Source organism: Eucalyptus grandis, chromosome 4 (genome assembly GCF_016545825.1).
Source record: "Eucalyptus grandis isolate ANBG69807.140 chromosome 4, ASM1654582v1, whole genome shotgun sequence".
In the NCBI taxonomy this organism is placed as follows: Eukaryota; Viridiplantae; Streptophyta; class Magnoliopsida; order Myrtales; family Myrtaceae; genus Eucalyptus; species Eucalyptus grandis.
Window position 1 is genome coordinate 25,035,422 of NC_052615.1, and position 11,908 is coordinate 25,047,329.

Here is an 11,908-nt window from a genome sequence, read left to right on the forward strand (position 1 = left end):
GGGGGCATTGGGGAGGAGTTTCATCTAGCTTTCCTAGAGGATTGGACAGCACGGTTAGTTCAAGGAAGAAATTTCCTTGAGTTTTCAAAGAGGACTAGGAATGAGATTAATACATAGACCATTATATGGATGGTCTTCCCCACCACCAACTTGGACGGTAGGTGGTGATTTCCTGATTCTTTGCTGCGATGAACTAGGTACAATCTCTCGCGACTGCCAATTTGAGTGGGCGCCTTTCTGGATTCAACTGCATCCATGCAGCATGATTTTTCAGTGGAACTGCTCAATATTTATGGAGCCACTCTCCTTGTTCATTTCGATAGGGATGTTTGCTTAGTGGATTAAGAACACATTGACCTTATTACATGCGATTTTCTCCTAGTGAAAGTTAAAAATCAACGTGAAGCAACCTTTATTTCCTGGTTTTGTGATAAACTTGGGTAATTGCTTTCATGGTATTGAGGTTCGCTATGAAGGAATTCTTAAATTTTGCTCTGTACGTGGTCTCACTCGACATGAGGGCCAAATGGCATGTTTACAGTATTGAACAAGTAGCATAACTCATACACAACGTGTACTACATGTTTGTGACGGTCGTTTTCTTCATTTGATTTCCTTTATGAAAGCGCATGGGCACCAAACATATTATACCAATCAGGGGTTCCAAGAAATCCGTCTGTTATTGTTTTGGGGATGGAAAATGTTATTGGTTTGGGGCGGTCAAAATGATGTAGAATCTATGCCCATTGTATGCGAATATTTTCAAATTTGGAACAGCTCCATCTGGATCCTGCACCAGATAGCCAGAGAAGCTCATGCACACGGGTCATGATTGTTCTTTTGCAGCTAGTGCAGGTGTTCTGCTTGATCACTCCTCTCCATTTATCTCTCAATCTGCATGCTTCTTTGGCAAACCTTTCAACAAAGGAATCAAGATACATCATCAAGAAAGGGATTCTCATACCAAAGCTAATGTAGTAATCAAGAGGCATACCTTGTGCATCAGCAAGAAAGCATCATGCATTCGTCGTCCTTACAAATTCAACATGCTACTATCACACATCAAACAGCTTTTGCTAAAGAAAAGGGAAAAGCAAAAACTTAGGGCCCATTTTCATCTCCTGGGTGACTCTTCTTTTTGGAATAGACATTTGTTTATAGACTAGTATTGTATATAAACTCAGTTTGTTTATAAAAGATGTTTTGTAAAAATTTGTATCCTGCTTTTCTATCCCAATTGAATGTTGTATGGGGATTTGTTTATTCACTTCCGCATGTTCATTAAAATGAATGGGTCGGTGACGCATCCTGGGACGTTGCAATTTTATCGACCACTGAGGATGTGCGTGCGCTTGAGCTTCAGGGCGTGACACTTTATATGAATGCGCATGCACATGTGATTCAACAATCAAACAGAAGATAAACATTAAGTACACATGTTGAATCCTTTTTTAACGCATCCCACATTTTGCACTATTGATATTGGTGGAATCACATTTAGTAAATAAATAATTGCTTATTTTAATAGCAATGAGATGTATATTTTGCTATTCGGCGTATTCAAAGTTATGCTAATTATTTGGTTATTGCTAATTTTATCTATCTACTGACATATTTTGGGATCCCTTAAAGGATCAACGATTGAAGAGAAAACATGAACATATGACTTGACATCAGAAGATCAATAATTAAGGAGGAAACATTATAGCTATTTGGTGTAGATAGTGGGAGGGACCATGATTGAGGTACATTTTCACTCAGTTCACGATGAATCGAATCTATATGTACACGAATTTGTCTCTTGCTCCCACGTACTAATCAATATCAAACGATACCATAATTTGACAAAAACATTTGGAACCACTCTGCTCTTTCTAGGACCATGATGATGATATGCTGATATGACAAGATCATGAGAGCAAAATCTGATTCGAATCAATAATTTTTTCCTTGTCGACATGACTGTTGTAGTTTACTTCTCCCATTATTTTTGTTCGCAATATTTTTACTATTTTGCAGTGTTGGTCTCTGTTCTAGACGAATGCTAAAAATATATTCATAAGTGGTCATTGTATTGAGAAAGTTTACCAGATGCCTCCTCTTATAAATACTCGTCCTTCCAACAAAGTGCATCCTCTATGTAGAGCATCTTATGTTTTTAAATGGGTCCTTGTGTGTGGCATTCCAATTTAGGCTTTACCATGGGTTCTCTTGACTTCAAATCTAGTCCTTATGACCATACTTTTTTTGTTTGGTGCACATTTCATGGGTATGTTATGCTGCTTCTATATGTAGATGACATTGGTTGTTTCTAGCGATGATCATATTGGCATATCCAAACTCAAGGAATATCTCATTGTGAAATAAACGACATTGACACGACCCAAACTGATTTTCATGTTGTATGGCATTTATTTTTTTATATTGTTTTTATTAGGATGTGGGAGTAAGAGACAAATTCTTGCATATGCAGATTTGATTCATCTGAGTTGAGCGAAAATGAATCTCAATCAATGTCCAATAGCTTTAATCATAAAGGTTCTTGTTTCCTCCATAATTGATCTTGGATATGAGGTCATATGTTCATATTTCCTCTTCAATCATTGATCCTTTAAGTGGCCACAAAATATGTTAGTAGATGGATAAAATTAGTAGTCATTAGCACACCTTTGAATATGCCCAATAATAAAATATATTGTCTCTCGCTATTGAAATGAGCAATATACTAAAAATAATTTCACTAATATCAATTGTGTTAAACGTGGGATGCGTAAAAAAAGAGGATACAACAACATATGTACTTAATGCTTATCCTTTGTTGGATTGTTGAATCACATGCGCGTGTACACATATATAAGGGATAAGTACACTAGAAGTGCCAAAAGTTGTGTACGGTGCTCACTTTAGTGCCAAAAGTTTTCACCGGCTCACTTAAGTACTAAATCGGAGGAAAACGATCACTTTAGTGTTAACGGCGAGAAATTCCGGCTAAACTGATTACGTGTCATTTATAATTAAAATTATAATATGACTTGGCAAATTTTTTAAAAAATCCAGTCCACGTGGCATGCTTGGCACTTAAGTGATTGTCTTTTAACAACAACTGGCATTGAAGTGATCACTTTAAATAAAATTTGGCACTCCAATGATCACTTTTAATAAAATTTGGCACTTAAATGATCACTATTTATAACTTTTGGACGACATCGTTTAGGGGTTATATGCTGACTAGGTATGCTGGTGAGTCATGTAGGATTGAGAAATTAATAAAATATAGCCACGTCGGGTTTCCGGCAATCCGAATCGGACTTGACACTTAAATGATCATTTTTTTTTTTTTTAAGTAGCACTTAAGTGATCCGGAAAAAACTTTTGGCACTAAAGTGAGCACCGTACACAACTTTTGACACTTCTAGTGTACTTACCCCCATATATAAAGCTTGGGCCAAATTAAGTCATGTGAGGTGTTCACGTGTTAGCTTTACTTGATAAGCTGCCCATGATTATCAGTTTAACAAATTTCTAATCCATCCTTGCAAATATCTGATTTTGCATCTCTAAGTCTATCTTGTTTTGATGGTAATTACTAAGAAGTGTACTAGAAATAATATTATTGTGTATATTTTGGTAATAAATCTCTAATAGATATAAGAAATAATAGAACAATGCATATTTTGGAAAAATGTGTAAGAATAATTTTTATGTATATATAGACCCTATTTTGAAATGCCTATATATTTTATGTGTAAAACCGATTGTGATGATGATGTTTTGAAAGAATTTAATGATGTAAGAATACCTTGTTTCATATTTGACTCATTTTTGACAAATAATATCAAAAGATCTCATGTCGGGCCCATATTGACAAGTAAATTATATCAAAGTCATATTTGGCCCAAAATAGTGTCGATAAATCTTCGATGTACAAAAATAATAGAACTATCCATGATTTGATAATAAATGTTTAAATATAATTTTACATATAAATATACTCTATTTTGAAATATTCACGTATAATTAAATGAATTTTCCATGATCTTGGTAGATATATCCCTTCTACTTCATAATTGATGTGAAAAAAATCCGATACTGGGTATAATTCTAATTACTCTATAATTCATAAGAATAAAGTCCTATATCTACATTAATTCCAATAACTAGTGTTATTTATGTATTGATTTTTTCGATTCTCTCATAAATCTCAAGAGAGCCTACAAAGAAATATTAAATATTTAAAACTTTCTACCCCGTGGTTGGGCATATGTGGGCAATAAATGTTTACAATAGTTACTTAATTAGACATAGTATCTATTTTAAAATATTTGTTGTTGATGGAATAAATTCTTCCATCTAGATACCAAAAGAACATTCAAGAAGAAAAGTTAAATGTTCAAATTTCTATATTCCATGATAGAAATTATATTCAATGATTGTGCAGATTTTTGGAATAAGTATTTAAAATAATTGTCAAACCTACATATATACATTTTGAATTTCAATGGAAGAGCATCTACAATGGATGTAGAAAAGTAGATGGAATGAGTTTGTGGTGTGGACGCAAGCGTGGAAAGGTAATGGAAGAAGTAAACTACAATTGTCATGTCAACAAGGTGAAAATTATTGACTCAGATAAGATTTTGCCCTCACAACACAATCTTGTCACACCGACATAACATCATCGATCCTTAACAAGACCCAAATTGATTTTCATGTTGTATGGCATTTTTTATATTTTGATTAGGACATGGGAGCTGAGGACAACTTGTGTATGAAGTGGAATGAATCTCGATCATTGTCCGTCCCACTTATTTATTCGGGTTCAACATGACACATATTTTTCTATAGCTATAATCACATGTCCCTATTTCCTCTTCAATCATTCATCTTGGATGTCAAATCGTAGGTTCAAGTTTCCTCTTCAATTATTGATCCAGGATGTCAAAGTGTCGTTTTAGTCCTCCCTCATTTTGTTTGAACATTATCAAAAAAGAAGGTGTCGAGATTCTTATTCAATCCGAAACTCCATTTGTTCAAGTTTTGAAAATGCCAAACATCAACAAAAAGTGCCCGAACAATTAGTTTTACTCAAAATATTTATGCATTTCAAATAGAGTCTATATATACATAAAAATTATTTTAAAATTTTTTGCCAAAATATGCATTAGTCTAATATTTCTTAAATAACCATTAGAGATTTATTACCAAAATATACATGATTATATTATCTCTTGTACACCCATTAGATGGTGCTATCAAAAGACACATGAGATTAGAGATGCAGAATCAGAGATTTGCAAGGATGGATTAGAAATTTGATAAAGTAATAATCAAAGGCAGCTTACCAAGTAAAGCTGACACATGAACCTCTCATATGACTCAATCTCGTGTAAGCTTTATATGAATGCGCGTGCACATGTGATTCAACAATCAAACATAAGATAATGAATCCTTTTTTAATGCATCCCACATTTAACACCATTGATATTGGTAGAATCACATTTAGTAAGTAACTAATTGCTTATTTCAATAGCGATGAGACGTATATTTTGCTATTTGGCATATTCAAAGTTATGCTAATTATTTGGTTGTTGCTAATTTTATCCATCTACTAACATATTTTGGGATCCTTTAAAGGATCAACGATTGAAGAGGAAACATGAACATGTGACTTGACATCCAAAGATCAATAATCAAGGAGGAAACATTATAGCTATTTGGTGTAGATAGTGGGAGGGACCATGATTGAGGTACATTTTCACTCAGTTCACGATGAATCGAATCTATATGTACAAGAATTTGTCTCTTGCTCCCACGTACTAGTCAATATCAAACGATACCATAATTTGACAAAAACATTTGGAATCACTCTGCTCTTTCTAGGACCATGATGATGATATGCTGATATGACAAGATCATGAGTGCAAAATCTGATTCGAGTCGGTAATTTTTTCCTTGTCGACATGACCATTGTAGTTTACTTCTCCCATTATTTTTGTTCGCAATATTTTTACTATTTTGCTGTTAAGTGTTGGTCTCTATTCTAGACGAATGCTAAAATTATATTCATGAATGGTCATTGTTGAGAAAGTTTACTAGATGGCTCCTCTTATAAATACTCGTCCTTCCAACAAAGTGCATCCTTTATGTAGAGCATCTTATAGCTTGAAATGGGTCCTTGTGTGTGGCATTCCAATTTAGGCTTGACCATGGATTCTTTTGACTTCAAATCCAGTCCCTATGACCATACTTTTTTTGTTTGGTGCACATTTCATGGGTATGTTATGCTGCTTTTATATGTGGATGACATTGGTTGTTTCTAGCGATGATGATATTGGCATATCCAAATGCAATGAATATCTCATTGTGAAATAAATGACATTGACCCAAACTGATTTTCATGTTGTATGGCATTTATTTTTTTATATTTTTTTATTAGGATGTGGGAGTAAGAGACAAATTCTTGCATATGTAGATTCGATTCATCTGAGTTGAGCGAATATGAATCTCAATCAATGTCTGATAGCTGTAATCATAAAGGTTCTTGTTTCCTCCTTTAGAATTGATATTGGGCGTGAGGTCATATGTTCATATTTCCCCTTTAATCATTGATCCTTTAAGTGGCCACAAAATATGTTAGTAGATGGATGAAATTAGTAGTTATTAGCAGGCCTTTGAATATGCCCAATAATAAAATATATTGTCTCTCGCTATTGAAATGAGCAATATACTAAAAATAATTTCACTAATATCAATTGTGTTAAACGTGGGATGCGTAAAAAAAGAAAGAGAGGATTCAACAACATATGTACTTAATGCTTATCCTTTGTTGGATTGTTGAATCACATGCGCGTGTGCACATATATAAAGCTTGGGTGAGATTAAGTCATGCAAGGTGTTCACTTGTTAGCTTTACTTGATAAGCTGCCCATGATTACCACTTTAACAAATTTCTAATCCATCCTTGCAAATATCTGATTTTGCATCTCTAATTCTATGCTTGTTTTCATGGTAATTACTAGAAATAATATTATTGTGTATATTTTGGTAATAAATCTCTAATAGATATAAGAAATAATAGGACAATGCATATTTTGGAAAAATGTGTAAGGATAATTTTTATGTATGTATAGACCCTATTTTGAAATGCCTATATATTTTATGTGTAAAACCAATTGTTATGATGATGTTTCGAAAGAGTTTAATGATGTAAGAATACTTTATTTCATGTAGAGTCACATTGGAGAAAAACATGATCATTTAAGTGCATCCGGCAATAAAAAAGATATTACGTGATTCTTTTAATTAAATGTTAGCTACGTGGTTTTTTCTTATAAAAAGGACCGCATATGCTAAGAATAAAAAACAATGTTGCACAGTAAAGGAACACACTCTCTCTCTCTCTCTCTCTCTCTCTCTCTCTCTCTCTCTCTCTGTCTCTGTCTCTGTTTTGACTTGCTCGGTCCGCAAGCAAGCGCTAATCCGAGAACTCATTGGCAAGCAAAGACTACGAAGCTGAAGAAGTATAACCCAACAATCAAATCGAGGATGAATAAGATTCTTTGAAGAAAAAAAAATTGTATATTGTAATTGCCCTAAAATTAATTAATGATTGTGATGGTTTAGCTAAAGTAATTTATTTCTGAAAAAGTACCAAAAAAGTTATAAACTTATCGTAATCATAAATTATTTAATTAGACCAAATAGTTTTGAACCTTTTTACATTAATACCAATTGAGTCCATCCGACTGGAAATTGCTGATGTGGATGTTGGCTGACCTATGTGGTACAACTCGTACTAACCTAGACTTTTTTTTAAATAATTTTTGAACTTTTATTTATTTTTTATTTATTTATTTTTCCTTTTCTTTTATGTTCTTTACTCTCTCTATTTTTGGCTGAGGGCCGGCAAGGCGGCTGGCCGACCCTTGCTGGCATGGGCGGAGTCCTTGGACTGGATCTCGTGCTTGGTGTCCTGAAGGTTGAGGATCTCCTAGAGGTCAGCGGCGACCTTTGATGGGCTGAGTCTGGAGGGAAGTGAAGAGAGAGAATCTCCTTCGTCGAAGACGGAGGTGGCTTGTGAAGGATGACATGGGATTGAGTGGTTGAGACAGCAATTGAGAGGAGACGAAGGAAGGGAGAGAACCGCGGATGGAGGAGAGCCAAAAAGCGCGAGTGGGGGAGACATTGAAGAGCTTGGAGGCTGGGGTGGACATATGGAGGAGGAGCCATTGGGCTCGCGGGAGGGGCGGGATGAGAGACTGGAGGAGGTGGTAGGGGCGGCGACGGACGAGGAAAGGTTGGGATGGTGGTGCAGCTGCTGTTGGGAGTGGGGTGGCGATGGCGGCGATATTGAATTTGGAAGGTTTGGGATTGGGAGAAGAGGCGAGATGGGGCTGGTGGGGCTCGTAAGGCCGAGCCTGGCCGGGAAATGCGAGATTTGGTGTTGAAGCATTGTTGCTATTTAGGGTCCTAGTGACTGGAGAGATGAAGCTGAAGAATCGGAGAGACTTTTGCCCAAAATTATTAAAATAACAAAGAACATTAAAAAAAAAAAGGAAATAATAAAAAACAAAAAAAATTATAAAAAAAAAGTTACAATATCATTAAAAATGTCTACGTAAGCACCGGTCATGTCATGTATAATAACCGGCATTCACATCAATGATTTCCAACTTAAATTGATTAGATGGATTCAATTGATACAAATGACGAAATTTTGTACAATTAAAAAATTTAGAGCTGAATTGATACAAATGCAATAGATTTAATAATTTTTTTGATACTTTTCTCAATTTACTTCCAAGAGTTCCTAATTCTCGGCACTGAGCCAAAGCTCAGTTAAAAGGGACCTTAGAGCTTAACCATTGTAGTTTCACTGTACATTCGTCCCCTCTTCATAATAAAAGAGCAAAGATCCTTCTTCATCAACGTGTCCAAGTTATTAGCAGAAGGTGAGAAAATAGCAAAGAAAAAGGGAAAAAGAAGAAGAAGAAAAAACAGAGATGGCAAGGCTTTCTGGCTGGATCCACCAGAAGATGATGAGGCACTACACTGGGATGACTGAAGAAGGTGCAAGGAGCCAAATAAGAAAAATTGAGGTACTGCTGGCCATCACTACTACGATCTTAGTCATTCTTGGGGTCTCCGGGTCATTTAGGTGATGCTGCGGCAACCGCACATTCGCGGTGGTCGCATTCGCGGCCTATACCCTTATGCCCATTGTCATTGCGTACACACTTGGCCTTATCCAAACCGCTTCTACCTGCTATATAGAATTTCCTATCTGGATGACTTATCTAGTGGTGGCTCTTGGAAACATGGATTCCTACGCTGCGCATCGTGTGGAGGACATTGAACGATGGATTCCTACACTGTGTTGCTGACCATGCTCCAATCGGAGCTCCCACGCGCCCACACGCGCCGCCTGAGTGCATGGCGCGTGTGGCGCATGTGCTGCTTGAGTGCACGGCGTGTGTGGCGCACGTGCCAGGGAGCCAAATGACTCCTGGCCGGTTTGACAAGTCCAACCGATCCAAACGGTGACCGGTCTGACCGGTTTGACTGCCGAACCAGGACTGGTCAACTGTCGGGTTGGTTCTGGGTCGGGTCACGGGTCAGCGTCGGGTCGGGCCTACTGCCGCCGTCGGTGACATCATCGATAACGTCCTCCGGCAACTGACCATTGGATGACATCACAGTGACATCATCACACGCCGGTTCGCCGATTGGCACATGTTGCGCATGTGCCGGTTTGCTGACCGTGCGCACCGGTTCGCCGACCGGCACGTGTTGCGCACGTGCCGGTTTGCCGACCGGCATGTGTCGCACATGTGCCGGTTTGCCGACCGTGCACGCCGGTTCGCCGACCAACACGTGTCGCGCACGTGCCAGTTCACCGACTGGCATGTGTTGCGCACGCACTGGTGTTTCCAGCACTTCAGGCGCGTGACGCCCACGTGCAGCGAATTCTGGCTGCCCAAGTGGGTGCGTCCGGCGTCCTCCGGCGGCGATTTACCCATCGTCGGACTCGTTTCGACGAGTACTTTCACCCTATATATTTGAAAATTGATTTCTGCCGAAAAAATGTTTCGAAAAATGGCCAAATCCGTACGGGTGTGCGTGACCCCGAACCCATTCTTCGCTTCGGTTCGATTTCAAGGATTCAGATTGTAATTCCAAGCAATAAACATCCCAAACAATGTAGAATTCAATCTCTTGATCTCGATATGATATGGTAAACGAGAAAATTCGATGAAAACAAGGCAGAAATCACGATCGGGCTTTGATACCAATGTTGGAATTCAAGTCGGCGGAAGACGACTTACCTTTATCCAATGTGCAAACAACAATTAACCCCAGAACGAATGTTGAATTGCAGATGAATCACGAACAAAAGATACTTCACGTTGGTCTGAATGCAATCACAAGGAAAGTACCCAATTTTCACGGTGTAAATGCAAATTGTTCTCATAAAGAAGAAATGGAATGCTTTCACTTTATTTTGATGGAAATGGGAGAGAAAAGGAGCATACGTTCTGCTAACTACCATCAACGGTTGTCTTCGGGAGGCTCTTATACATCTCCCTTCATACCTTTTCAATAGTGTCTTTCCATCGTAGAGTATCAAGGTGAAACAGTGCGTTCCAATCGTACCCCATCATGGACGTAATAATAATAAAATACTACACTCCCTAGTCACCCTTGCAGGACTGAATACATATTTGGTCGTGCTGTCAGCGAAGCCAAAGAAAAATTGGGAGGTTTCTCGATTTCAATGGAAGAGAGGATTCAAAAGCTAAAGATGGGCATTGACAACGAACAATGCCAGGAAACGATTGTTGCTCAAGGTGTGCGGCTAGGAATGCAGCTTGTGAATGCATTAGCAGGTGAGGGGTAAATTTGGAAGGTCTTGGCTGACTTCTGGGTTGATATGATGTTGTATGTGGCTCCTTCGAATGATATGGCCGCTCACGCTAAGTATTTGACCACCAGGGGCGAGTTTGTGACTCACATTTGGGTTTTGGTCTCTCACACGGGCATCATGAGAGATCCACATGGTGGTGAGTAACATGATGATCTAGAGAGGAGCTAAACTTGACCTCAGTTTATTATATTATGCCTAATCAATTATATAAAATGTCTATATGGTTGTGTATGTTTGCAGCAGTCCGTTTATCTTGCATCCATCCCTGGTCAGATTCTAGAAAACTTTTTCGTGTATGATGCATGACCTCTTCTTTTATGTGGTGTAATGTGTTGCTTTATCAAGGGTCTATTAGCGAAGACTTGAATAGGTTGTCCATTTCTAAGATTGTATTATGTCGAACATGGGCAATATGTAATGTTTTTTTGTTGTTGTTTGTTCACACTTTTACATGTTAATATACGATGTTAGAAGCATATGGTAGAAATCCCATATGTTCACCTGAGTAGATTGTTTTGGGAGAGCCTAAGTTTAAGTTCCTCAACATATTCAATTAGATCCACATTCGCTCACGCATGTATTTCAATAATCTCGCTATCACATATAATTTTAATGTTAGGTTTGCTCTCCCTTAATTCCATGTTAACATGTCTCCACATGAATCTTCAATTTGTTGTCTTGTAAGGATTGCAATAACAACCACTACAACCTTCATCCCCTCTCTCTCCCCTCTCTCCCTCTCGAGATTGAACCATGAAGATTGCCATTGGGATTGAATTTCTACATCAAATGCCCACATTCACCAAAAAATCATAAACCTATCGCACTTTTGACAATTCAGTTCTAAACCTTTCAATTTTATCAATTGAATCCTAAACCTTTTTACTTTTTACCAAGTGAGCCTATCTTATCAATTTTCTTGCTAATGTGGATGCCAACACTAACGTAGATAAATTTTATTAATTTTTAAATATTTTTTTTCGA